The sequence below is a fragment of the Notolabrus celidotus genome, chromosome 19, assembly GCF_009762535.1.
Source record: "Notolabrus celidotus isolate fNotCel1 chromosome 19, fNotCel1.pri, whole genome shotgun sequence".
NCBI lineage: Eukaryota > Metazoa > Chordata > Actinopteri > Labriformes > Labridae > Notolabrus > Notolabrus celidotus.
This window is the reverse complement of record NC_048290.1, coordinates 19313666-19341588: the sequence shown is the minus strand read 5'-3', so window position 1 is coordinate 19341588 and position 27923 is coordinate 19313666. Positions and strand designations below refer to the sequence as shown.

General features: G+C 39.4%; 1 long non-coding RNA gene across 1 annotated transcript; it reads right to left on the bottom strand.

Annotated features, from left to right (window-relative positions):
* Positions 1-507: 507 nt before the first annotated feature.
* Positions 508-6718, bottom strand: LOC117831372. The gene is made up of 4 exons (XR_004634982.1): positions 6620-6718; positions 6196-6406; positions 3061-3521; positions 508-976 (listed from the first exon to the last, which is right to left on the bottom strand). It is a non-coding gene; the product is annotated as an uncharacterized LOC117831372 (long non-coding RNA).
* Between the last annotated feature and the right edge of the window lie 21205 nt (positions 6719-27923).

Here is a 27923-nt window from a genome sequence, read left to right as displayed (position 1 = left end):
TGACACAAAAAGAGCTTTTGTAACCCGGCCTCATCTTATTCCAGTTGATTGTCATCCTCTCAGAGTTCAGTAATCTGCTCAGATCCAAGATCTTGCTCAATCAATCTGTAAGAGTACAGCCATCTTTAAACACTGACAGTTTCAGAGAGTTTCTCTCAAGGTTTAACACCTCAGAGGGCTCTGATGAGATTCTGAATGTAACTGGCCATAAAGCGTCCCACACATTAAATTAAGCCAGCCTGAATCTAATTAGCACTGACTGCTGACTTGAGTGACAACTTGTTTATGTATTGTGTGGATAAGAGAGTGACGATTGCCAAAACGAAGGGATGATTAAAAGTCCTTCTTCTGAGCCGCTGGCTTAGTGGTCAAACAAACTTTATTGCTTATGAAATTATCCAAATAATGGAGCTGCCAAACTTTCTTTGAACATTTGTTTATCCAATTTCTCAAACCAAAAGAGAGGAAGAGAGACAAAAGGAGTGATAAAAGCAAAAAAGTGAGAAGTGAGTGGTAAATATTTATTTCTCTGAAGTTGTTTTTTGCTTAAAGATATCATGAGACACCTTGACTCTATCAGAAAATGCACTTAAACTTTAAGTGTTAATGGGCCTCAGTGCCCTTCACATTCAGATTCCCAAGGTGGATAGCAGCTGTACTTGTTAATCTCTATACTGACATCTGCTCCAAATGTTGCAAAGGATGGAGAGTAAAAAAAAAGGCGGATCTGAACTTCCATTGGCATTCTAGGCGGTCTTTTGATCTCAGCTGAAACCCCACTTGCCTGCTGGGTGGACTTCGAAGGGATGCTGCGAGTCGAGCACTAGAAGCACGGTGAACCTGGGCTGGAAGCCAGCCGTTGTAGGTGGCTCTGTACAACATCTGAACTGTCCATCGATCCGTAGAAAAACAGAGACATCCATTTGTGGTGTAAGACCCCCTCTGTCAGGGATGGGCACAGGAATTTCCCTGGAAGCTGAAATTTTGAGAACCCCTGATGTTAGAGGCCATGCTCAGACTGCATTAGTATCTTTCTTTAGGATCTTTTTATTACACTGGTGTGACAGCAGACTAAATCACTTCCTTTAAGGCAGGGGGCCATGAAAGTCCAATTTAAAGGTAAAAGCTGCAATATATTGGTCGGAACTTCATCAAAATGAGTTAATGTGGTTAACACCAGCATTTAACTATCACTGAACATGAATAAGATATTAAGGGAAATAATAATAAGGGAATAAAAGTCGCACAAGTATATAAAGTGCAGCCTATTTATAGAGAGCTCTCAGAGGGTAAACAACTTTATACCTGTGTGTAATCATGCCTTTTATAATTGTACCATTGCTGTTGTTTTCTGACTGTCTGTTATTCTGTGAAGCACTTTGGGCTGCATGTTTTTATGTATGAAAGGTGCTATATGAATAAAGTTGAGTTGAGTTGTGTGGCACTTCCCATCGTGTTCAGCAAAATCCATGCTATGCAATTTCTGTGCTGCTGTGTATCTCTTTCTAGACCCAACTGTGTTTGCTTCGTGGAGTTTGCAATCCTTCTCGTGGTACAGTAGCTGAGCTCACCCTGTAGTAAGGTACAGACCCACCCACCTTCACTCGTCACTTGTTGTCTTAAACTGAGGTGTCTTTTAAATCTCACCCACACTGTACAAGACTTATTTGCTTACAGGTATGCAACTGTTTTCTTAAACTGCATGATTATGACCTAATGAGGGAGAAAATCTGTTCAGAAGTGGCGCTGCATGCCTGGGCCACCTCGCTAGGTATCCCTTCATGCTTCATGACGGGCAATATATTCTAAGTAAAATACCGGCTCACAATAAAATGCCTCTGAGACTAGTGCATTGACTACATTAGTACTCAGACTTATTTACTGATTAAGACTGTATATTGTTATGTTAGACTTTATAAGGCCCTAATAAGGTATTCAGTTTTGAGCAAGAGCTATCATGAGTGTTTGCCTGCATACTCTTTTGCATGCCGTCTTGTTCAGCAGCTCCTGTCGGGATTGCTTTAGAGGTGCCGTGAATCGTGCATTTTGCTCTCAGAGATTTTCCAGTTAATCAGAATCAGAAATACTCTATTTATCCCAGGGGGAAATTCAGTCATTAAAGTTGCTCCTATACACAATAATGAAGAATATCAAATAATATTAATAGCAGAAGTAATTAATAAGATATAAATACAAATATTTAATGCAAGCAATAGCAGCGCAACATGCGTAAAATGTAAAAGAACTATCGAGGAGAAGATGGGGACAACCTCAAACTTTAATATTCACCTGTCCATGATGGGTAAGTGAGATGCTTACATGATTTGGACTGTTGGATACGTCAATGTTAGCAAGCTCTAGCTTAATTCCACAAGAAGCGTGTGCGTCATGTTCCATTAGGGCCCCGCACTCTGGAGCTAATCTGTGCCCGTTCAAGTCAGGGCTTGTGTTTCCACAGGGAGTGCCTCGTCGCTCCGATCAGCTCTGATCCAAAAGCATCTCCCTGCTCCGCTCTGCTACACTAAAGATGCACGCCGACGCCCGCGCCCAACAAACTTCAAATTGAACTGGACAGGAAGTCAAACATGGGAACGGCATTCGAAATTTGGTTGATTTCAAAATAAAACACCATGTATGGACTATATCATATAAAGGTTTTGTGACTGGATTATAACTGTGGCAGATATATGTTTAACATGTACAGTCCTTATCTCCTTAAATTCCTTAAAAGAACATTTGCCAAAGTAGATCAACTGCATGATACTTGTTTTTTGGGGGGGACAAGATTTCCAGAGATCAATCATATTTGCTGACCTGTGGTGTTTGCTTTTTCGATTTTAAAATATTAAATATAATTTTATACGAGATTTGATCTTTTAATTTCTTCTAGCATGAGCAATGCTTCAAAGTGGTGCAAATCAGCCAATCACTGGTGTACACATGACAAAGTGCTCATTTGAACTTTGAGAGATTTATTTTGTAAAAGCAAAGTAAAAAAAAACGAGTTGCTGCTTTTAATGGACTGCTAAAAAGGAATTTATAACAAGCAGATTAGCGTACCCCATTTGTTGCTTGTGATGAATCTAGGCATACTAATCCATCATGGCTTGATATAAATACACCAATTGGCACCCAAGAAGCCCTGTGAAAAAAACCACAGCAGGTCTGACAGGAGCACAGTCAATAGAAGGCCTTTTTCTTTATTATTTTCCTCTCTGGTCTCATCCAGCTATGACGATCCTGTTAGCACCACATAATCTGTCTCAGGATGGCACCTCTCCTGGATCCAGCCTACCAGGTTTATAGATTACTACCTTTTATTGGAGAGAACAACAGAACAAGGACAGGCTTTATTCACTATTGGAAAGCTATAAGGACCATACCTGCCTGCTTTAAATGAGACACTTGAGGTGCTAAAGCCAGCACACTGAGGTCATGCATCTGATGTTAAGTATGCCAGGTGGTTTATACTCTGGCTGCTTGAGTGGAAGCTGGAGAAAGAAGTGTAACGGGTTGCATTCCTGTGTGAAAAGAAAGATCATATACAGGGTGATTTAATTCACTAGATACAATGATTTTAAGATATAAGTAATATCTTTTGAAATGCTATACACTAAAATGTGCTCTGCTGATAAGTAAGGAAAAAAGAACCAATCAGCGGTTACTTTATTATTGAGTTATTGCTGTATGAATTCACTCTGAAGATTGGACAACTCAGGAGGGCTAATGATTAGAGAAGCAGACTGGAGGATATTGTATTCATTAAATACCTTGGATTGATTAATGCAAAGAAATCAAAGGAACAGGCAAAGGGCAACGCATCATATTCAAATTTTAAAAGAATCAACTGCTGCAAAGTAGATTATATCGGACAGCTAACATGCAGCTGAAAACTTGGATCAAATCGATCATGTCCACCTTTTAATGTCATTTACATGTTGCTCATTTCATTCTTGTCCCTATTTATTGTTGCTTGGAGCATTAAATGAGTTTGGTGAGTTTAGCCTGTTTTATGTATCTGTGTTCACTCGAAGCGGCAGTGGCCGATGCGGACGTGGCCACGACATACTTAAGTGTCGATGTGTGTGTTGTGAAGACTACTGCCTCTAAAACTCCTCCAGTCTCAGACGCTGCTTATCTTTTCTAAAGCAATGTCCTTGTTACTGTATAAAATCCAGACAGGGTGCTTACAGTTTTTATTACAGCAACTTTCCAGCAGTCAAAAAGTCCAAGACACTGTGGAAGTGTCAATGCATAAATGAAACTATTCACCACTCCTGTATCAGGGCGGCAGCATTGAGACAAAAGTTCTGCACATAAAACTGTGTGCATATTTAGAGACCAAGGGGGATAAGAATATGTTTATCCGCGATTTGACCTTTTCTGACCCTCTCAAAACTCCACTGTGTGGGAGTTTCTCGATGTGAGAGAATATTTAAACAAAATCTGCCATTGATGCTAATACAGGTACAATGCAGGCTCTCTCATGTCTGAATGCAACAACACATTAGCATAAAACTGAGTCACTTATATGTGACTTATGCTGCGCTGCTTGCTGTATGAGTGCATTTTTCAAAAGTACTCAGCATTGTTTGGAGAAGCACTGCAAAAAGCAGGGCACAAACATATGAGCAATCAGGCAAAGCTGCAGAATATATTTAAAGCAGAGTTTCCACCGAGGAAAAGTACAACACCACACAATATTTTAAAGCATATTTTGTTGAATGTGCTTGTTTCAGTTATTGATTTTCATTTGGTTAATTCATTTTTCAAGAGGCCCACTTTTCTCTGTGATGATTGCAAGGAAAAAAATATTTCATTAGTCATTCTTACTGACTCATTCTATGTACAAAAATAGTTTCAACTAGCACTGAAGTGTTTGTACACTCCTGAAAGCCAAACTTCACCAAATGTCTGAACTGTAAGCCTAAAACACTTTCTTCACTGACTTCTTTTCCAGAACTCTTTGGAAGCCCGGTTTACTTCTCTTCACCATTTCTTTTACCATTTCCCGTCATTTTCTGAGGTGGAAACTGATGAAGCATGGTTTGCTGCTGTGTCAGATGGATGGTGCAGGAAATGGATCACTTGCTTTGATTAAAGAACCCCGCTTGGCTGCTTTTGCACATCATAATCTAGGAATGGATTACGCTGCAGTAATGTGGGTCACAATATTTCTCCACAGTAGAGGTAAAGCCACTTTGGTGCAGAGGAAACAATGCTCATAGTAAAAGATTACTCAGAGATGTACCTGTACACTGTGTGATTAAATTGTAAAACTGTATGGAAACTCAGCGCTGCTCATTTAAAGGTGATTTTCGCACTCCAACCATCCATATAACTCCCTCCCTCCTGGCTCTGAATGTAAAGGTGAGTGTAATGATGGTTGTGCAGAGTGAGTATCTGTGCTCGTGCATGCACACATGCCCGTGCATGTGATTGAGTGAACTGAGTTATTGACCTCTAGCGAGGGAGGAGCATTAATGTCCAGTGTGCCGTGAAACTGGCCTACACCCCGTGTCCAAGGTGACTGGCACTGCCCTGTCCCATGGCACACTTCTGCCTCTGATGGATTGACTAGGCCCCGGTGAAGGACCTCTAGTAGTCCACTGATTTCTTTTTTCTTTCTTTCTTTTTTGAACATGTTTTTGGAAAAAGTTTCATTGTCTACATATTTGAACTTTTGTGTTTTTGGCTATCTTCCTGCATACCTTGTAAAGCAGTTGTTCTCTCAGTACCTCTTCGGGAACATTTATCAAGACAGGGACTCTCCCTCTGTGCCTCATGCTAATGAGTCCCTGTACATTTTCTTCTCTCTAATGATCTTCAAGAATTGCTCCTCTCTTGTCTCCTTCTTATCACCATCTCCCATGCTCCTCTCATTTATCCAATGCACTTTTTCATTTAAGTAATGCTTAAATGAAATGTGCTTGCAACATTTTCTTCCAATCATGTTCTCCTTATCTCTGCTCCTCTTTTTTTTCCTCTCTGTACACTGCCACTCCTTGTGATTGAATGGATGAGCCGAGCACTCTGAAGACGATGCTAAACTCCTACATGAGACTGTGTAGTACATGCCACTTCCATTTATGGAATGAATTATAGATTACCCTTCACCACATACGGAGGCAGGAATGTGAGAAAAGTGCTAACAACATACCTAAGTTGGAGATTTGATTACAGGCTGCCACTTACTGATTCACCAGGAAATATCTAATGAAAGCTTTGGTTGTCAACTGTCACATTTGGCCGAGTAATTTCGGCACTGATTGACTGTGGATGAGAGAGTTGGGACATGTTCTTCATGTTCTTTCTTTTGATGGTTACACAGCTGATATTCTCCAATTTTCTTCTCTTCTTCTTTTTTGTCACTCATCATCACTGGTTATGTAAGCTGCTCAACCTGCTGAAAAGCAAAACAGCAATTAGTTTTTAAAAGATTTAAATTTGAGTCAGTGTACTGTTGTTGTGCAGCATTAATAGTGTTAATCATAAGCAAAAGCAGTGAGAGCCTTTCTTTGTGAGGCAATGTGACATTCAATAATTATAAGTTATAATTCATTCTTGATAATTATGAATTATCAAGGCTTCACGGTGGCGCAGTGGGTAGCGCTGTTACCTCATAGCAAGAAGGACCCTGGTTCGAATCCCTGATGGGGCAGGTGCCTTTCTGTTTCTCTCCAGCTTCCTCCCACAGTCCAAAAACATGCTCAACAAGTTAATTGGTCACTCTAAATTGTCCGTAGGTGTGAGTGTGAATGGTTGCCTGTGTCTCCATGTTAGCCCTGTGATAGGTCGGTGACCTGTCCAGGGTGTACTCCGCCTTCTGCCCGATGTCAGCTGGGATAGGCTCCAGCCCCCGACCCCAAATAGGATAAGCATTCAAGATGGATGGATGGATGGATGGATGGATGTACCATCAAACTAACCTGGGCCACTTGTCAGTGAAAAACACAGGGTATGTAATTATGTTTCCTTTAAGGACCATGCCTATACTCAAAATCTGAAGTTACAGTTTATAACAGACTTTTTCTCTGGATTTACACTACCAGTCAAAAGTTTGGACACACCTTCTCATTCAATGTTTTTTATTTATTTTAATTATTTTCCACATTGTCGATTAATACTGAAGACATCAAAACTATGAAATAATATAGTTTTGCTATAATATGGATTACAACAATAGTCAAATAGGGCTATCCATTGTGTACTAACCCTACCTCTGAACAACACAACTGATGGTCTCAAACACATTAAGGCAAGTCATTCTACAAATGAACTCTTGACAAGGCTCATGCTAATTAGAAACCATTCCAGGAGACCACTTCATGAAGCAGACTGACAGAATACCAAGAGTGTGCAAAGCTGTCATGAAGGAAAAAGGGGGCTAAATAATTCCATATATGTTCTTTCATAGTTTTGATGTCTTCAGTATTAATTTACAGTGTTTCAAATAATACAAACCCTTGAATGAGAAGGTGTTACCAAACTTTTGACTGTTTTTTGCCTTTCCTTTTCTACTTTTTTGCTATTTTTACTTTCCCTTGAGTCTAAGCAAACATAACTTTTTTAACCCTTGGATGGACTAAACGACCTTGTTTTGAGCTCATTTTTCCTGAGTTCATGTAAACCTTGCATCTTGGTCATCTATTCCTGACTGTATAGTTTCCCATCAGTGCTGACTGATAAGCTGCTTTGACCCTGTGTGTCTACATGTCCCTGCAGTCAATGGAGATGATGATCGATGTTTCAAGTGACATTTCTCAGCTAATAACCTCTTATCCTATTGATTCCCTGCCCAGATATCCTTTTCTGCTCTCTTTCAACAAATGGATTTTGTCCCCTGCTGTCCTTCTCTCCACCCATCTTCTTTTCTCATTTCTCTGTATTTCAAAGAATATCTAACATGTGCATTCAGGAATTCATTTCACCCCCATTCTACTTCGTACTGCTTATCCCTAGGGCTAAACTCCACGACAAATTAAAACCAAGTATTACCATTTTTAGAGAGTGGCCCACTTCAAAAGTCCCCCTGTAGTTTGCCTTGAGGAGGGTCTGTCACCACTGTCATAGTACATCTGAAAGGGAGGAAATAGGAAGGAATTGAAAAAGAGCCCTGCCAAAAACCCAGTCATGAGTTACAAGAGTCTTTGAGGAGCTTCTCAAAGGAAATGATGTTTCTGCATGCCCATATCACAAAGGCAATCACTGCACACTCCCTCACATCTTAATTAAAAACTGTGGGCATACAATGACTGTCGGTTGTGCTGCCAACTTCCACATTCAAAACATTTTCTTCTCTGTGTGACTTTTAATCTTTATTAATTAATTTGAATTCATACAGAACTCAAAAGGAAAATAGTCAAGTTTAACCAAGGATAAATGTGAGAATGTTAAAAGCAGAGAGATAGCTGTGTACTAACACAAAACACTTAACAGTAGCTGAGAGAAATTTATGAGCCGAATAATTACATAATGTTGTAGTCACACTAACTTCATTAGATGCATCTCAATGTGGTTTTACCCCTGCAGCATATCCCTCCCCAAAAGGGGTGTAGTGTGAAACATTTAATATGTTGAGAGCCGAAATGTTAACACTGAAGCAACAAAAACAGCTTTAAAAACTACTCACTCACTTATCTGTTTATGCTCATTTTCACAGTGTTTTTTCAAGTTTTATGTCCATTAAATTTTAACACACATCCTTTCAGGTTGCAAATGGCACCTGCCTCCCTGCAAATGTAGATTACAGCAATCTAGACGTAACAAGCCGTAAGCCTTGAAGACCATCATTTAGTCCTTCCAGTTATTTCCATGATTAATTACCCTTTGCTTCGTATTACACTGAGTATGAATTTTTATAACCCACCAATCCAAATGGCCACTGTAGACACCGTGTATTAACTTGACAGTTCATAAACAGACATAAAATATAAAAGAGTGAAACTCTCTAAGCTTGGACATTTATGTGCCTGCAACATCCCCCCGCAGGTGCTGTAGTTTCTGCAGTCAATGCTGAATATAATCCCACTGTAATGACAGAGAGGGAATCCAATATTTTCAAATAGTGACAGCTGTTGCAAAATAACCGTGATTAGCTATAATTTCATTTTACGATAAGTGTTTGAAGTTTACACAAAACAACAAACTTAAAGCCTTAAAAGAGACCGTACGGCTGATTAAGTGTGAGGTTTTTTCTCCACACTTTGTGAATCCCATGCTGGCCTTCCAACAAATTAATTATCAAGCTGTTTTTAAGATGCAGATTACAATCATGTGACTTTTGCTAAAGCTAGACCACACTTCCATGCACTGGGTTGTTTGGAGTAAGATCTTGTCTTGGTGTTTTGTTAAAATCATAAAATCAAACATGCTTAATATTATCATAGGGCTTTAATGGTTCAAATGCAAATTCTGTTGTTCAATGATGTGAACTTTTTCAACAACCAATAAGTGAGCTCTTGTCAGCATCAAACAGGAAGCTGCAAACTAGCAAAACAAACATGGTGGTGAAGTGGAAAACATATGGTTAGCTTGTAGGCTAATACCAAACAGTAACAGTAGGGTTCCACTGCTACACGAATGACACCCAGCTCTACTTGTCCACCAAACCCACCTCCCTTTCAGACTGTCTCCATGACATCAGATCCTGGCTCACAAACAACTTCCTCAAACTGAACAGTGATAAAACAGAGGTTCTTCTCATTGGCACTAAATCCACCCTCTCAAACTCAAACAACTCTACATCCTCATTGACAACTTCTCAGTCTCCCCCTCCCCCCATGTTAGGAGTCTGGGGGCCCGATCTACTAAAGGTCTGCGTGTATAAAAACACGTGCAAACTTTATAACGCACACAAAGCAAATCTACTAACCGGGTGCACCAAGGATTGCGTCTGTCAAATGAGCAAAATAGCACCTGCTATCCATTTAGCGTGTTTGCCTTCATGAATATGCAGAATACATGTAGATCATTTAGCACACGCAATGTGATTTATCAAACCTGAAGCAGATAGCGAGCGCTAATTTTGCGTCTATATTTAGCACGTTTGAATGGCAGGTGCAAACTGGCACAGTGTTGCGCACACATGGCTGCGGTCACTGCAAAGCTCATCATAACTTTACAACATGCTCGCAACAGCGGGATTTACAAGCATTACTACAGTTTTTACACACAGTTATGTCTATTTGAAGTCAATCAAACGGACATGAAGTCTAACAAACCAAGAGAACAACACAAATAAATAAATAAAACAACACAAATTCAAAGCAGTTCAGCACCACAGATAGCGACCGCATCATTCTGACACCCACTTTAACTGTTTCAACTAATGAGAGCACATGAGGCCACTGTATCAACAGATATACAATTTAGTCAAATTGGCACAGCGGCCCACATGTTCACATACAAACAAAAAATCAATATGAACTAGGCCTACTCACCACTGTTTGGACGAGCCTTAAGCTCCGCGGACTTGTCCATGATGTGCTGTATGTCCATTTTCTTTGCTCTGTCATTCTCAATAGATAACATGACATGTCCACTCAGTCTCTTCTGACCCCCGTGCTCATCAAGGGGTTTTTAGTTAGTTTTACCTTGGAGAATGAGCGCTCAGAAGGTGCAACGTTGACGGGAAGAGTAAAAAATAAAAGCAGGGACAGGCCTCATCAAATTGCTCTCTAAACTCCATCAAAACGTTGATTGCGTTTTGGAGTCGAATAGATGGGTTTATTTCATCGGCAGGTCTTCTGTTTTTTCTCACAGCACTCACCTTTGCTGGAGTTCACTGATGTGTTTATTTCCCTCCTCCAAAAAGACCTCCAACTCCTTGGCTTCAAACTTCATTTATTGCTTAAGACCACTCTGCTCTCTCAAACTCTCCATGGTGACAGCCGATAGCGCACGCAAAATACTCATTACAGGGCGGTCCGCATCACTTTTGCACTTGTTATCATTTGCGCACGCAGTCATAATAGATCAACCGCAACACGCCTAGAAATAGCACGTGCAAAATTATTATTTGCACACGCAAATTAGTGCTTGTTATATGGGATCTTAGTAGATCAGGCCCTGGGTGTCATCCTCGACAGTACACTGTCATTTCAGTCCCTTCGTGTTTTTGTGTTTCAAATACATGGGCCAGACATGACCCTCAAACAGGCCGGGGGGTCTGGCACCAAGTAGTTCTTTGAGCACCTCATCTTTTTGCATTCTTTGTACGGGATGGAAATAAAGTAACTTTGGTTCAACACGTTCATCAAAGGCTCAAAGGTGTACGACACTGCCTGTTTTTTTTTTGTTATATGTTTTTCATCAAAAAAGGAATAAAGGGGAGCTGACTTGGAGGAAAGTGAGTAAGTACATCAGATTATCTGTTTTAAAAACTTTTGTCTGTCACTTGATTCCACCTATCAGTAATACTAGCAAGTTACCCCAATTGGCATCACTGGCTTCTTGTCTTTCGGTACTAGTGTACACATGAATGGGGTCAGTTCTTCGTAAGTAAAGTAAGCAAATGGTTTGATTCGTGATTCGTGTGAACACAATATTATAAGGGATTTCAAACTTTGACTTGCTGACACATTGTCTTCTTCTTTTAAAAGTCTCTTTAAAGTTTTGTTCAAAGTCTTTTAACATAATAAGCCATTAAAACCATGCATTGTTGTGCTTGTCAGGCCACTTCCTCTGGGGGTTTGGGTGGATGTTACTTCACACAGCGTGGAATCTTCCATGTCAGGAACTTTACTCCACTTCAGCAGTAATAACAGAACACGCAGCTGTTGACAGCAGTGAGGGTTGTTAGACTGACTTGTGTGCTCTAAGTCACGTCTTCTGGTGTCAAGCAAATGACTCAACATGCGCTAGAAGTGACACGAGATATGTTCTGTATGATCAAAAATACATCTTGTTAGACACTGATCACTGCTATACTCTGTTAGTTTTATTATTGCTGTGTTTTCTGACTTCACTTGATCTGCCTTCTTAATCAGAGGTTGAGCGGTTCACGCACAGTTATATAAGTAACTGCGCCTGAGGCAAGATGAGTCTGGAACTACCAGTTGATGCAATGGCATTATTATACTGCTATGTCTTCATCGTGCAGTACATTGAAGAAAATATACTCACATGGTGTAGAATTGTATTTTGAATGTTAAAATAAATAAATCTGTCTATCACATTTTTTAAGCCATCATCGTGCATTATATACTAAATTATATTGTGATACAAGCAAAGTTTGGATAAAGTTTAATTTTAAGGCAACAAATCTCTCAGTATTAATCTGCGGCATGCAATGCTAAAACAAAATAATTTCTGATTCACAAACAAAAACCTGAACATGGATTTCAACACAACTGAGAAATAATTGTATTTATTAGGGATGCACAATATTTAGTAATTTTGAGCTGATAAATGGTAATTTCCTGCTTCTGTTGGCTGATTAGATTACTGATAATGTTTTATTTGAAAAAGAAGTTCATGATGTGTTTAATTCAAACCTGAGGATAAGACAGTCTGAGATGTAGTTAATCAAAATGAACATTTAGACTGTCTCCGGTAAATTCTCTGCAGTTTTCGAAAGCCTCTTGTATAAGCATGACAGCGCTTATTTTTTTCTTGGTGCTAATGCTAGCTGCGGCTTCTGCTGCTTTCATCAAGTGACTTATATGAGTCATTGTGCTAACTCTTGAAGACATATTTTCCACCTCTGGGAATCCTTGTGGTTCATGTCATGCATTTGCAACTGTATTATCCTCCTCAGAAACAGAAACACACAGGAGGAAATGGGGCCCCAAATCTGCCTGATTATCTCAGTGTCTAGTCTACCCCACTTTCAGGGATCATGGGCTAGCCAAAATAGGACAGCATTTAAAGCAATAAGATTAAGTCAAATGGGTAAAATAATAAATCATTTAGATTGTAATTCAAACTCGACAGTTATTAATGTGACCCTGTCGTGTTTTAGGGTCATGTGCACTATTAGTCAGGACAAAAAAATCTGGATTTACATAAGTCAATAAAAAATGCCAGACACTGGTTTGTCATGCGCCATATTCTTCTTGTCATTTTAACATTTAATGGAGCTTCACACCCACACACTTTGTCCCCTCATGCATTAAATGTTAATATAACATGGAAGCATCTGTGAGTGTGCTGCACTGCTTTTGTTCGCCTTCGTTGTGTTAACCTCTCACAGTTAAAGGTTTGTCAGCCATCTGCAGAACTAATCAGTTGTTATTGTGGTGTAGTGGTTATTTCAGTACTACGGTTATATCAGGTTTCCATAGCAGGACTCATTACTTTTCCTGTTTTCCCTTTGTACATGCAACCTTTTGATCCATTTTAAGTATGACACATTTTAGTCAAGGCAGTAACCAAACCTATAGACTTATTGCTGAAATATTTTTGTGAGATATAATTAGAAACATGACCTCATGAAGACCACAATTGTCAATTTTTGCTCCCAATATTTTTTGAACATTCCACAAATTTGAGTTATTTTTTTCCTAACCGGCTAAGAACTCAAAAACAGGAGCTTATATAAAACATGTCATCATTTGTATGCTAATGGTTTTATTTTCCAGTCAGAGTAAGACTTTTGTTCTCATTTTTATGTCTTGAGAAAATCATTATCAGAGAACATGGAATACAAGGCATTTTCTTCCCGTTCATTTACCATTAAATTGAATGGGTCCCAACACTTCTTGTATTAAATCAGTGCCTTCAGTTGTTGTATTGATGGAATCTGTGCAAGAAAAAAAGATCTGAATTTTAAAAGGCCCCACTCCTGTTATTCAGAAGAGAAAAAACAGTCCAAAGATGTTTAAATAATGATCATAAAGAAATAATGATTTGATAAATGTTTAAATTGTAAGAGGAGAGTAAAGGCTGATTTATACTTCTGCGTTGAATTGACGGCGTAGCCTACGCCGTAGGTCCGCGTAGCTCCCGTACCTACGCAGAGGCCTACGCACATAGCTGACGTGCACCTCCTCCAAAATGTAACTACGCGTAGAGCCGACGCGGACCGCAAGCTCTGTGATTGGTCCGCTCGACGGCTTGGTCTTTCCCGCATTCACAGCACTTCCGGGATCCCGGACATCGGCCACACATCGGCCGTGTATTTCATCTCCTCCTCTCTATTCTTCATGTAATCATGTCTGTATGATAAACAGCAACATGTATCAGCTGTAGATTAACTTAACACGCTCTGAATCGATGTGGAAAAGTAAACAGAGATCGTAGCAGGACCGGAAGCAGGCGACCGGCTATCAGAGAATTGCTGCGCGACACGGACACATCGACGCAGAAGTATGTGGGGCTCATGTCCGCGTCAGCCCCTGCTGCGTAGGGGCGACGCAGAAGTATAAATCAGCCTTAACTTAACATCCCTTTTCTTCACAGAAAACTTTCCTGGTTGAATCCATGCAGATTTTGCATTTCCGTAATATCATTTCTTTCATCTTTTAAATTTTCAGGAAATACCACATCTGTAAATACATAAAGTGAAGCCCTCTAAGGCGCCACCACTGCTTTTGAGCTGTCATCCAAACACTCAGCTGACCTGCTGTGTACATCTAATGTAGCTGCATGGGTCCAGACTCTTCCAGAGATTCTGTTCCACTGTTCCATTAGTGGGTCAAAAACAATCTGTATGTGTGTTAATGTGTCCCTAAAACCGTTAAGGGGTTTGGACCAATCAGAATCAATCATTTACAGAGCTGGGTCAGTAATAAGAAAGCCAGGGGGTAAATAATGAAGCAAATACTCATCTATGTTGATGAATTGTATTAATTTGATCCAATGAAATATTTTCTTAGGTAACAGTGATAATAATACTCACATGTATCAGATCTTGGTATGTTAATGTTTTCATTAGAGGTGACCTAAATGAAGTAATCAGTGTGGTTCACAGTAAATTTATTCCTGAGAGCCACATTCGATAAGCATCAAAGGCTCCCATGCAACCACATAGAAAATGCACGCAGGTCATTTTTGACCTCCTTGGGGAAGCTTGTGGTATGAGAAAAGTTACTACAATGTCTTAAATAACTTGTAGCAATTGTAGCAAGACTCTTCTCTAAACAATTCACTTCAATTGGAATGCAGTGATGGTGGAATTTGTTTGCTGGCCTCCCGAAGTGCAATGCAAAACTATTTACAAAAAGGGAAAAAAAGGGAAAACACCATTTACAAAATTCACAAAGAAGTCATCAACAAGGCAAGAGTTCCATAGTTACTCTTAAATCCACACAGGTAAACCGTGTGAGTAATGAGCAGTTACTTTCAGTGCAACCAAAACAAGACTGACTAAAGAGGTCTAGGTCCAGGTCCAGGTGGTTCTGGAGCCTGGTGGGATAGCTCAGGGTTTTAACCCGTTTCTATCCATGGATGGATCTCATCTGTGGTGGAAGGAGGTGGAGGGAGGCAAAGTTCTCAAGATGTTACAGGACACTATGGACCAAGGCACCAAAATAATTTAGTGAAAGAAATAAAGAAGTAAAGAAATAGAGAAAAGTATGATAAAGAAAAAGAAAAGAAACTGACCAGAGAGCCCAAAGCAGCCCGATTTTAACCCCTGTAGCCCCTCCCACTGGGCTTCAATAAATACATAACTTTTAGCTAAAGTATATTTCTTAATATTTAAGGCATTTTAAACTTTTGAAACGTAACACATTTCACAATGATATTCAAAACATTTTTAACTGTCCTTTTTTTTCAACCCAAACCACATATTTTAGGACATGAATGACAAGCAGGATATGGTGGAGTACATTTGCAACGCACCCTAGAAGCTAAGTGGACTGGATGCTGTGTAAACGTATGTTGAGGATAACAAAAGAGCTCCCAAGTGTGCACCAATGATTAGTTTAAGAACAGAGAGGAGCAGTGGAATACCGGCCCTGTTCACAGGGTGAATTGAGACACTGGCTGAGAAGGCAAAGTTTAGTGTGTATGTGTGTGCATTGGTGTGTGTTCCCTTGCATGCACTTCCTGCAGTCAGTGACGGTGCCGCTCCGTCACAGCAATTATTTTCCTTGCAAAGATATCACAAGACAACAACCTCACCGAGTCATTTTTGACCCACTTATGCATCTTAGGGTTAACATGGTTCTTTCCCTTTGGCTTTGGTAAACCTTGCAATGGCACCATCAGGTTAATCTTTAAGAACACTGGGGAAGAGGAGGATATTGTGGAGTAGGGAAAAGTAGGATGAAGGTAAATGGAGAAGAAGTGCTGTGGGAGATGGAAAGAAGGAAAGGTTGAGCTCTTTCTAATATTTAATGAGCTGAGATGTGGAAACGTTTGTCAGCAGCAGAAGTTTCAGGGCGGAAGTCGGACTACTTGTGGGGGCTGTGTATGTACAGGATGTAATTAGCAGCTGTTCACATAAAGAAAAGGGGTATTCATTAACAGAGTTGTGTTCCTTAAAGCTTTGATCAGGCTGTAGACTCTATTAGTCAACGTGCAACTTCTTCAAGTGTTTCAAATCCTTGAGTGGTTTATTTCGAAGCTAAGGTCGGAATGCAAAACAGATCGGTCCAACTGAAACCTTATTTTTAACATTTCTCCGGACAGTGGTCATAAATGTGCATATTTTTTATTAGCTTGCTATGTTTGTGACTAACGCATGGATGAGTGTAAAGTTCAAGTGCTGCAGAATAAGGCTCCATGTTCAATAGTTTGCTCTTTTATGTTTTAGGCACAGAGGCCTTTGACAAGCCTTTTACTACTAAGTTTCCCCTGAAAACTTTTATACGAGTGCTTATAAAGTACAACACTTTCTCATCAAATCAATTATGCAATGACCATGCAGCAGCAAAGTGTTTTTGTTCTGTTAAGTGTTTTACAGTGTGGCAAATGGTTCCACAGGGGATTGAAATCATGTCCCGTCAGATGTGGAGAAAGAAATAATCCAAATAATGAGGATATAAACAGAGAAACACAAGCCAATGAGTTAACTGAGGGGAAATTAAAAGACATCAGGTAAGTGAAGCGTGTTAAAATGTTTTAATAACATATAAATTAAGCATTAGTGTACAACAAATGATTGGGTGAAGAATCTGTGTAGCAGGGCTGGGGAATCTGGAACTCAACCTTGCATCCTTTCATCACAAAGCTGTGAAACATTGGAAACATGCTTTGTCAATTAGTGCAGCTAAGTGGAACTGATTATGACATATTTAACAAATTATGATTTGCTTAAATAACTGTCACCACCCCCGCCGTGCACACGAAGACAGTAGCTGTCAAGTTTGTGTATCCCACAGCTGCACAGAACATACAAAAGTACAGCTTCCGTCTTCTCATTCTGACATTATTTCATACAAAAAATATACTCTTATGTAGCATCAAATATTCATGCTTACTTCTTTGCTGTGTCAATGACAGAAACAAAGGTAGAGACATAAAAAATGTAAATCCTAGAATCAAACAGAGGAAGGATAAAAAAGACAAAGAAAAGAGTCGTAGAAAAGGAAGGTGGGGGAGATGAAAGGAGAAAAGAGAGCTTGCACAAAGTGAAACCAAACATTATGTCTTCTGTTTCCTCAAGCGGTTCATGCCTCTGCTTCCATTAACCTCCATGATGACAAGACGAAAACAAACGGATACTCCCCGCCTCTCGTCCCCGCACCCAGTAGCGTATGTGCTGCCGAGGTGGGGAACGGATCACGGGCGACACAGATTAGGAGTCAACAGGGTTCCCTTCATCTGGCTGGATGCAGCTGGAGGGCCGATTAGACAACCCTAGCGTTGGTGAGGGAGGGGACGCCCGATGCTATCACAGCCCCTCAAACTCACTCCCTTGCCGGGAACTCTGCAGACTACCGTGAAATTGATCAAGCTCCCTGAAACGATGTCGCAGCATTTGTGAGTGGCATGTCAGAGGTAGGAAATGAGGATAGCTGCTGTATGAAGATGCCTGCAGGTCATGAAAACGCTTCAGCTGTTGTGTCATGAAAAAGATTTTAACAGTCTGTTAACTGGGGTCCAGAGTTAATGTGCTTATGGAGGCCACTATTCATTTATTTCTTAATGTCATTGATAACAGTTGGAAAATGTAGAGGCCTGGGAAACTATCACTCATAACATTTCTAACATATTCTGTTATTGGTTTTGCACAAAAAAGTACAGTGGCTGGGACGTCAGTCATGTCCTTATTTGGGCAAAAACTCAGAATCTTAATATCTTCTGAACCGTCGCATTAGAAAAAAATTCACCCCCCCGTACAGTGTGTGCCATTAGAGAAATCAGCTTCGTAGGGCCAAGCCGTTTTTTGAACCAGGCTGTAAACATGTTTATTAATGCTGCAAAGATCGTCTTTTTCCCATTCATGTCTATGTGGTTTCCGGTGTTTCTGCAGCCAGCCTCAAGCGGATTTTTGATGTATTGCAGTTTATAACACTTCTGCATGGGCTTCATCATTTCAGACCGGAAGTTGCCGCTTGGGCACAACACAAATTTACAATGGATGTTGGAGACAAACTTTACAGTTAAGAAAACAAATTTACAAAATCCGAAACAATTTAACAAGAGACAGTCCAGAAACAAATTTACAAAAGGCAGATTCTACTGCAAACAGAATGTACCAAATACAGGAAGTGCACTGGAAGCGATCGAGTGAGTGGTTTGTTGTGAGAGAAATAGACTGCGGTCAAGCCAGCCTCCACGACATTCTGTTTCAAAACTTGACATCAGCGTTTTAAACTGAGTTTCTCTTCTTGCTTCAATATAGAGTGACCTAAGTCCAGATTTACTGAACCTAGACAATCCAATAAAAGACTATATTTTGGATTTGTAGTTCATTATTATTATTATTATTATTATTATTATTATTATTATTATTATTATTATTATTATTATCATCATGGATTTTTGTGTTTATACATTTATTCATTTATTATCATTATTTTTATTATTTTGTTTTGTGATGTTGCCTAGAACACTGATAGCATCTGACTTTTGAGACAGCTGAAGTGATAGTGATCTCTGTCTGGCTGGTTTAAAACATCAAGAGGAAGGTAAATCCTGCCTCCATGTCAGATCTACTCTCAGCTTCCTAAGAGATACTCTCCTCCTAAATCATTCAAATTGAAAGTGAAAGGTATTGCCATACAATCTGCCACCATTATCTGAAGGGAGTTAATCATATATTAACTAGAGCCTAGGATCACCCCTGAACGTATGGGCTGCAAAGTCTCTATCTCTGTCCTTGTCTCCTCCTCTATCTCTCTTCCACTCTGACACACTCACTTTTTCACCGACTGTGACCTGTGCTTCTTCCATTCACTCATCCTGAGCAGGAACTGGGTCATGTTGACCTTTTATCTGTCAAAACATACAGCTAAAGTGACCTGACAGGACTGAGTATACGCTTTGTGCAGGCTGGCGCTTTTCTTTCTCGTACAGTCTCAATTTGTTTGCTCTACATTTCCTCCTGTTTTTTTTCTTCAGCTGCAGCACTTAAAAGGAGTCACACTGAAAAACTATGTCTCTGTCTTCGTACGCTCATCATCCTTGCGTTTCAGCCCCTGCTTTGATGCTTGATCCAAGTCTGGCAACAACAAAAGGCTTCAAGAGGTTGACTTCAACCTCAACAACAAAGAGCGCACTCATACTGCAATATACATATAATAGAGCTACACAGGGTGACAGCCTATACTTACCTTATCTGACTGGTCCTGGTGGAGTATGACTGAAACTTATGCTTCATAAAAAAAAGCAAAGCACTCTATTTCTCTTTTAAATTGGTCATCCAATTTGACACAATTGGACAAAGGCCATGCCAAAGAATGACCGTCTGCATATAAAAAAGGAGTTATAGCCAGAAAGCACCACCCTGTGTTAGGAAACATTTGCATTTGAATGATTCCAGTCGGAGCCGGCGGAACAGATGGACACAGAAATCCTCAGAGTTACAGCAACGACTCTCCTCAGCGTCATTTATGTAACCCAATAAAGGGATAATGAGCCATCACTGATCTGTCAATTACAGGTGCAGTTATGTTCTCTGTGGCGTGTTTGTTTTGTCAGATGATGTGCCATCATGTCACGTTGCTTTAGGTGTCCAATATCCTTCAGAGAATACAGAATGTACAGAAAAGCTGATAACAATAGGGATTATGTAAGTAATGAGGGAACTGAGTGAATTATATTCGTGCCTCTAGAGTTTTTCTCGCTGAAGCAGGAGAAACTGTGTCCATTGAGCAAGTGTAGTGACATTTAATGTGATTCTTTATATGATGGTGCTCAGTTTACAGCAAGTATGAAGAAAGACACAAACAAGAACTTAATGTTAGAACTCCTAAACTGTAAAACATTGATGTCTTAAACTCAGTCAGAAGCTTTTTCTTTTTTTATGGGGGTTAAACTACGATGGGGTTAATTCTTATAGAAGTGGGGTTAAATAATTGACAGAGTTACAATGAAGGATGAATCTATACCTGCCCGCCACAACCCTACCAGTGGTATGCCATTACGGATCCCTATCCTGAAGCCTTCATCATATGGGGCTCAATTTGTAAAGTGGTGCACACCGAAAATAACAGCAACAATTCTCTACATTTAGCTCCAAAACGTCATAACAATGTAGAGTGAATTTTTAAAAGTCCCTTTTTTTTATCCCATTTAGAGGAATATTTGTGATGTTCTTCACATTTAATTTTGATGTGAAAAATATATTAAGTTATATTCATTGTTAAATCCAAATGTTAAATATAAATATAAATGTTAAATATAAATATAAATGTTAAATATAAATCCAAATCAGATCAGTGTAAGGTGTACTTGGCAAAGCTACACGTCACATGTGTACTTGCTGTTGGATCAGGTCACACTCAAAAGTAAATTATAATGTTACAAGTTGGCTCATTCTGATTGCTAATTGTCTTGGATGTTTCTTGGTGGAGCTAAGGTGGGGCTAATTAAATATCTGGTAGGACTGTAACCCAACCAAGCCTTACCCTGGAGCCCTATATGCCCATACTTCCTGCTTTAAATGATGGCTTAAAAACAGCCTATCGTATAAAGAGAGGTGAGTCTGCTGGTATGAATATTTTCCTGTATATCTAACAGAACTCAACATGCAATTCCTCAAAATGAATCTAAGTATCTTGGAAGAGACACAGAAGGTTCCTTCAATTTTCCTTTCTTTTCTTGAAATTCCTGTGTTGATTTCTTTAAGATGTGGGCATTTGTTAAACTGACCTCATAGAACAGGACAATAAACAGGCAGCGAGAAGCAAGTAAGACATATTGCTCTCCACTTATGATAAGACATGGAAAATGCTGGTTATGTAAAGATAAGAAATTATGAAATCAGTATACTGATTCTGTAATGTCACCATCTTAAGTTTGCTCACATTAGCCACCACTAGCTGCAGGTCATGCCATACCAAGAAAGGCTTTAATAGCAAAACGTTTGTGTGAATTCAGCAAAGTTAACTTTAAAGTATAATGTTTTATCTCACCTTTAAAAAAAGTTTGATCATTTCATTAATATTTCATATTATTCACTGGAAATGTACTGACTACATCTCATAGTGATAGTCCATAATGTGTGCAAATTCCCCATTCCAGAAATGTAATTGCCCATCCCAGTGTGATGTCAAATTGTGGCTAAGTAAATTAGACATGCAGTAAAACAGAGAGTAAAAACATTCCTTTCATATCACTTCAGATTTTGTCTTAAGCTGCTCTCTGTAAGTGAACCCTGGCAAATGCCAGTAGTCCTGACGAGAAAAGTTCAAAAAGGCAGAAGAAACTCATTAGCTGACTGAGCTCTAATTATTGTCCAACAGAGTAGGCGAGCAGTATCAAGCCATCCATGAGCACTTATACTTTCTGAAGCTTCTATACGGTTCTGCTCACTTTTCCGTGACCTCAAACTGCCCCTCGGAATGAAATGACAGCTTAAACCACCCACACATGTTTGAAGGGGATGTGGAAATGCTAGCCGCATCAAGAGAGTATGAAAATGCATACTGTGAAGGTCTGTGTGACATTGTCAGATTATATCATCAAATGCACAAGTCTCTGTGTGTGGTTGTTGCTTCTGTGAAGTTCAAAACATAACGATTCATACAGTGCACAGTATTTCCAGCTGAAACAGTCAGTGGTGTTCTGCTCTCTTTCTGTGTTTCTTTCTGTGCTCTGTGTGTATTGCAAAAATAGTTATTTAGTAAATGTGTAGTTACTTTTTGAAGACACAACACATTAATCTTGTACCAAGTTGGTCTTTCTATATCTATTTGAAGTGTATTTTCACTTTCTGCATAAAGTTAATGGTATCAGGACTTTAACAAAGATAAAGCATGGTCAAACTAAAAAATGTTTGAAAGTATTTTTCCCTATTTAAAGTTTAACTGCAGAAGAAATTACAGTTTTACTATGTGTGTGATTAGATCAAGTATTGAAAGTGATGATATGGCTTAAAAAAAAAAAACATATCAGACCTATTTACACAACCAATCAAACTAAATGTTACAGACAGAACTGATCATTGAAAGTTATTTTTGGATTAAAGTCAGTGGACATATATCTTCATTTGACTCCAATTCCTCAATTGACCATAACAAAGACAGACCCTTTACTTCATACAGTGAATCGTGTGCATCAAATATGAATTAATAAAAAAAATGTTGCCTTGGAAAACTGAATGGGGATACAATGATCAACACAAAATACTTGGAGTGTGTGTCTCTCCTCTCCAAGGCAACTCAATCTCATTTGAACCTTGATGGCTACAATTCAATTCAGGTATGGTTAATTATAATACAGAACAATTCTGCTCAATCAATACAATTTGAGTCAATTCGACCTAAGTAATTTCATAATTGAATCACAGATAATGTTTTACCTTATACAACTGAGAACAGTTGAAACGAATGTGTCCTTCAAAGTAACATGTCCTTGATTTCCTTTCTTTTCCAGGAGGTAAAAGTCACACATGCACAGGTGTCTCACTATGACAGGTAGTTTGGTGGTATAAGTGACACAGAGATCTTGTCTTTTCGGCACATCTATCTTCATTTGCTTTGCCCTGCTAACACTTAAAACAAAGTATTAATTTCACCAAAGTTAAAAAATGTAATTAAACTAACAACAAAAGTAGATGGAAACAAACACTGTATGACAAGATGATTGTGTCACATTTAACGGAAGAGCAATGCTGGGCCATTAAGTGGTTAGTATGTCATTTTACTGATCCAGGGTGCTGTGGATCAGTGCACTCTGATCTTTAACATGAAGACTGGTAACGGATTTGATTAGGGGGATTTTGACACCCCTGCAGAATACTATAACCTCTTCATTAAAAGACTTAGAGATACTATACATTCAGACATACGTATATGTCTGAACACTGTGCTTAGTTTTCAGTTGGATATAAAACTGACTGAAATTAAACTTGAATTAAGTTGTCTTTTTATGAAAACTAGAAAAGAGATATTAGATATCAACTTTACCCACAGGGCATGCCAAAATCAACACAAACAAATTTTCATCACAGGGGCTTTAAATCAAGATCCAAAGTGATACAATGACATTGTTCTGCTTGATGAGAAATGATTTGTTCATTCATGAAACTGTGAGCAGAAATGGCTGCTTTTGTTGTTGCATTTTGTAAACAGTTGTCTATGAGATGTGTGGCCCAAAATATTGAGTCGAAGCCCTTTGAAATCATGTGTTTTCAATCAATCAAATAATGTCAATTCAATGTAATGTAAATGCAAATTTCATTTTTGATAGTTGCATTATCATCTCAACATTAGTCATGATTTTTCTTTATAGAAGGAGATGTTTTGCAGTGCATTGGCCAGTCATTCGGCAGTGGGCCAGCGTGAGCTGAGCTGAATGCTGCAGCGTGTGTGGTGATTAATCACGCTGTGACTCTGCGTCTCTCGGGCCTGTCAACCACTCGGGCCGCATGAGGTCCGGGAACATCTGGGGATGTCTGGGGACGTCACGGGGTGACCACGGCCCATTCGTCTCCCAGGGACAGCGAGCAGACGTGTCACTTCAATCTCACATCAACCCCCCTCCTTTCTCCTTACTGTACCTCCAGGGCCCCTGTAGACCCAGCTCGGACAAAAGGTGTACACTCTTATTACATGACACATAACACTCGGAGGAACTGTGAACAGAGGAAGGCAACGCCTTGGGGCTGCACATCAGTGACAATAACAGCCAGGACTGGTAATACGCCTGTTGGTGAGCTATCAAGAAGAACAACAACCTGCTGGGTGTGGGAATAAGGCCTGACACATCACTTTAGCAGAAGCGGCTTTAGACAAGAGCGTAGCTTAAAATAACACAACAACAGACGCAAGGAAGTGACACAGGATTCGACTGATGATATAGATAAAACTTAGAGTTATGCTTTAAAGCACTAAAGCAGCACAAAAGTGCTGAAAATGTGCAAGAGTTCAAAACAAAATATACAAAGAGGTGTCAGTGGCATATCGTTCTTTGCAGGGTTGCTCGGGCAGATCAGTCTTCCTTGAAAAAACAACATGGTTCCCAACAAATAATCCCTGTCAAAGTCGTTTCCATCTTTGGCTGTTGTAAAAATATCAAGCTTGGTCCTCATAAGATATTCTGGAACAAAGACTTGTATTCTATTTTATGCTTTTTAAAGTAGAACCTGTAGGTTTCATTAAATGGCCAGTTCCCAACTGAAGTGACACACATTTCAAAGTAAACTATCGACTCCCACACAATTAAGATAAGGGATTATGTGTTATGAAGATTGCTCTGTTAATTCTTTCAATTCAGTGACATAAAAGGTTTCATAAGGGAAAGACATTCTTTCAAAGCAGGTAACCTGAATATTAGATTATGAAATATGCAAAGCAAGATTTTCTAAATAAATATTAAAAGTGGGCAGACTGTTGTTTATTAAAACAATCCACTAATTTACTCGTGCAAATCCACTGGATGTTCCGCTTCAAGCATTGTGTCCTGTAGCTTATTTTGTAAACATGAACCTGATTATATCTTTTGTGCAATCCTGGTTATTCACAGTAAATCAATTCAGCAGCGATAAGAGAAAGCAGCTGCGATGAAGTTAATGCAGATGAGGTATTTTAGGCATAAAAGAACCAGCTGATTATGCAGTGGCCCCTCTGAACATTCCAATAAGCCACTGTACAGCAGAGATACATGAGCCATGTCCCCCCCTTTGCTCTGCGAGACGGCATGATGAATGATCGCCGGGGGGAGCAGAGGACATGCAGCCAGGGCAGCTCTAACATGAGGGAATCATGGAATATACATGCACTTGCTTTGTTCCTGGGTCTCTTTCCCTTTTTTGTCCTTCTGTCCCTGCAGCAGGGAGCTCAAACACCCTGGTCTTTGGGAAGCAGCGTTGGCAGCTTTGAGGGCTTCCCTGTTGTGTGACGTTTGACAGGTGGCGGCTCACGGTGCATTGTTTCCTAGAGGCGGAGATTTGACGTTTGAAATCCAGCTTAAATCACTGCTACCGGACTTTTTCTAGGCACATGCATGGGGACACATGGGCACACAAAGAGCCGTGGAACACATGGCTCTCAGTGACTTAGCTGAGTGTGATGGGATTAACATGAAACTAGCAGAAACCACATGGATATAGACTCTAATCTCTGAGGCAAAGGGCAGTATATCTGACAAAAGATTTTCCTTTTTCAAACTTCAAAAAGGAAAATCCATTTGCGAAAACACAGCTTCACACAAAAATGATATGATTATAATTATAGCAATTCAGTGTCTAAGCTTCAGATGTCTACCCCTCAACACGGAACAGTGTTATTGATTTATTGGGGAGAAAAATAAAGAGTAGTCATCGCTTAAACTGCTACAAATCCATTGGGTTCAGTGGGTTTGGACTGAGAATCAAATTGTTGCAATAATGTTGTTGTTTTCTCTGAATCCTTCTTCTGTTGTTTGGTTTTTAGAATGAGACAAGAACATTTCAGTGCTCAAATGTGGTTGAGATTTCACTACAGCATTCACTGCCTGTGTTGTGGTAAACATTTCATAAAGGACCATTCAAAACAAACTCATCTAGCTAGTTAAATGGAATTATATGGTATAAAACCACTCTTATCCTACACCACATTTAGCTGAATAACACTTCAGGGCAGATAGTTGCATTCAGCTGCTGAGGGAGTCTTGATGGAGCTGTCCATGGTGATGAAGTGGGAGTGGATTTCATTCTACTGAAGGCAATGGACCCATTTAACTATATTCCATCAATGCAATGTCAAATTACCAAAAACAGGAGAAAGAGATGACAAGATTGATGCATATAAGTCAGTGTTGGGCAAGTTAGTGAAAATTAGTAATACGTTACAACTACTAGTTACAATTATTGCAAAAGTACTGACCCTGCCTCTTGTCTCATCAGTAATTTGCTAATTAGTTATTTGAAAGCAGCAGACTCAAGTGTGGATATGGGACACCTTGCAACAACATACCTTGCAATCAGTCTGTTTTCAGTCCTGGTTTAAAGATTGTGGAGCTGGATTTGATTGAAATCAAGCCTTGGCTGTAATGGTGGAGTGGCTACTCCTTGGTCTGCAGAGCTAACGTGAGCTGCACCTGAGTCCCCGGTGTTTGCAGCGCTGGGTTTGCTGTTAACTAGCTCAGCAGAAGTGTGTGGTTTTAAAATTACTTTTCCTAGCACTGGACAATGTTTTCCTTTCTGCAGATAGACTACTAGTACGATCCTCCATTCGTGAAGTTATTACCATCAAAAATATCCATCAATACAAATTATTTTGGGCACAACAACAAGCACTCTCTTATTCTTTGTCTACCAAGTTGTGCCTTACATGTACCCACTCACTAAATACATCAGCACATGTTACTTCCTCTTTGTGCTGTGCTAGAAACATGGCTATGCAAGATGGTGGCCTCCATGGAAGTGGACCCACTCCCAATTTTTAAAGCTCATTGTAAGTTAACAAAAACAAAAGCTACCCATTGCTAGCAAGTATTTTCTGCTAAATGAAAAGTCCCATACACTATATCCACCAAACATAACTCAATCTAAAAATGTATTGTCCCTGTACCAGGACATCATGGGCAACTGATTTTTTGAAGGAACCAAAAAAAATTGCCTCTTCTAAAACTTAAACAAAAACCTTCCCAAGACATTACACGAACAAACTAAAGATAATTATGTTGCAGCATACAGAAAAACATATAATTAAGTGCTACAATCAAGATCCATTGTGGTACTTAATTTTGTGCATCATTTTGAAAGACAGCCTCTGTGTGAAGATGAGCTGGATGTATTTTCTTTATTTATAAAAAAAAGGTTGCAAAGCTACCAGCCAGTGCTTAAAAAACTATTTGAAGTCAGTTGAGTTTATTTAATAATTTAAATATTAATTACACTTAACGGAACTCTTTAAACATAATTTATAATAATGATTTAAAAGCTAAAATCAAACATGATCATCAGTCATCCAAAAAACATGACTCAAAATGGGGGAAAAAATAGAAACACCTTACAGAGTACAGTGGACTTCTGAGACACCACAAGTCTTATACAACAGTTTAATCTTAAAAAAAAGGTTCAACAATAGTTCAGACCTTTCAAAGCTTTGGAGATAAGGCTCCAGGGCCCCTTCAAGCAAAAGGGGCACACAGAGGCCAACTGTTGTTTTAGAGGAATCACTAAATCCCACCAAATACATCCTCACATGGAGTATTTTGGTTGAATTTCATGAAATTTGGTTTCTGGTTTTGGCTCTTGTGTCATCTCCTGGTGCCAGAACACATTAAACCTGATCAATATACAGTTGGATCATCCATAATATGCAGTCAATGCAGTACATTTTTTCATATATACACTGCATTCCAGCAATATCTTAAATGTTCCTTAAGATATCATGTTTCTAACTATTTCCACAATGTTTTCATTAAAGGTTCTTATTCAC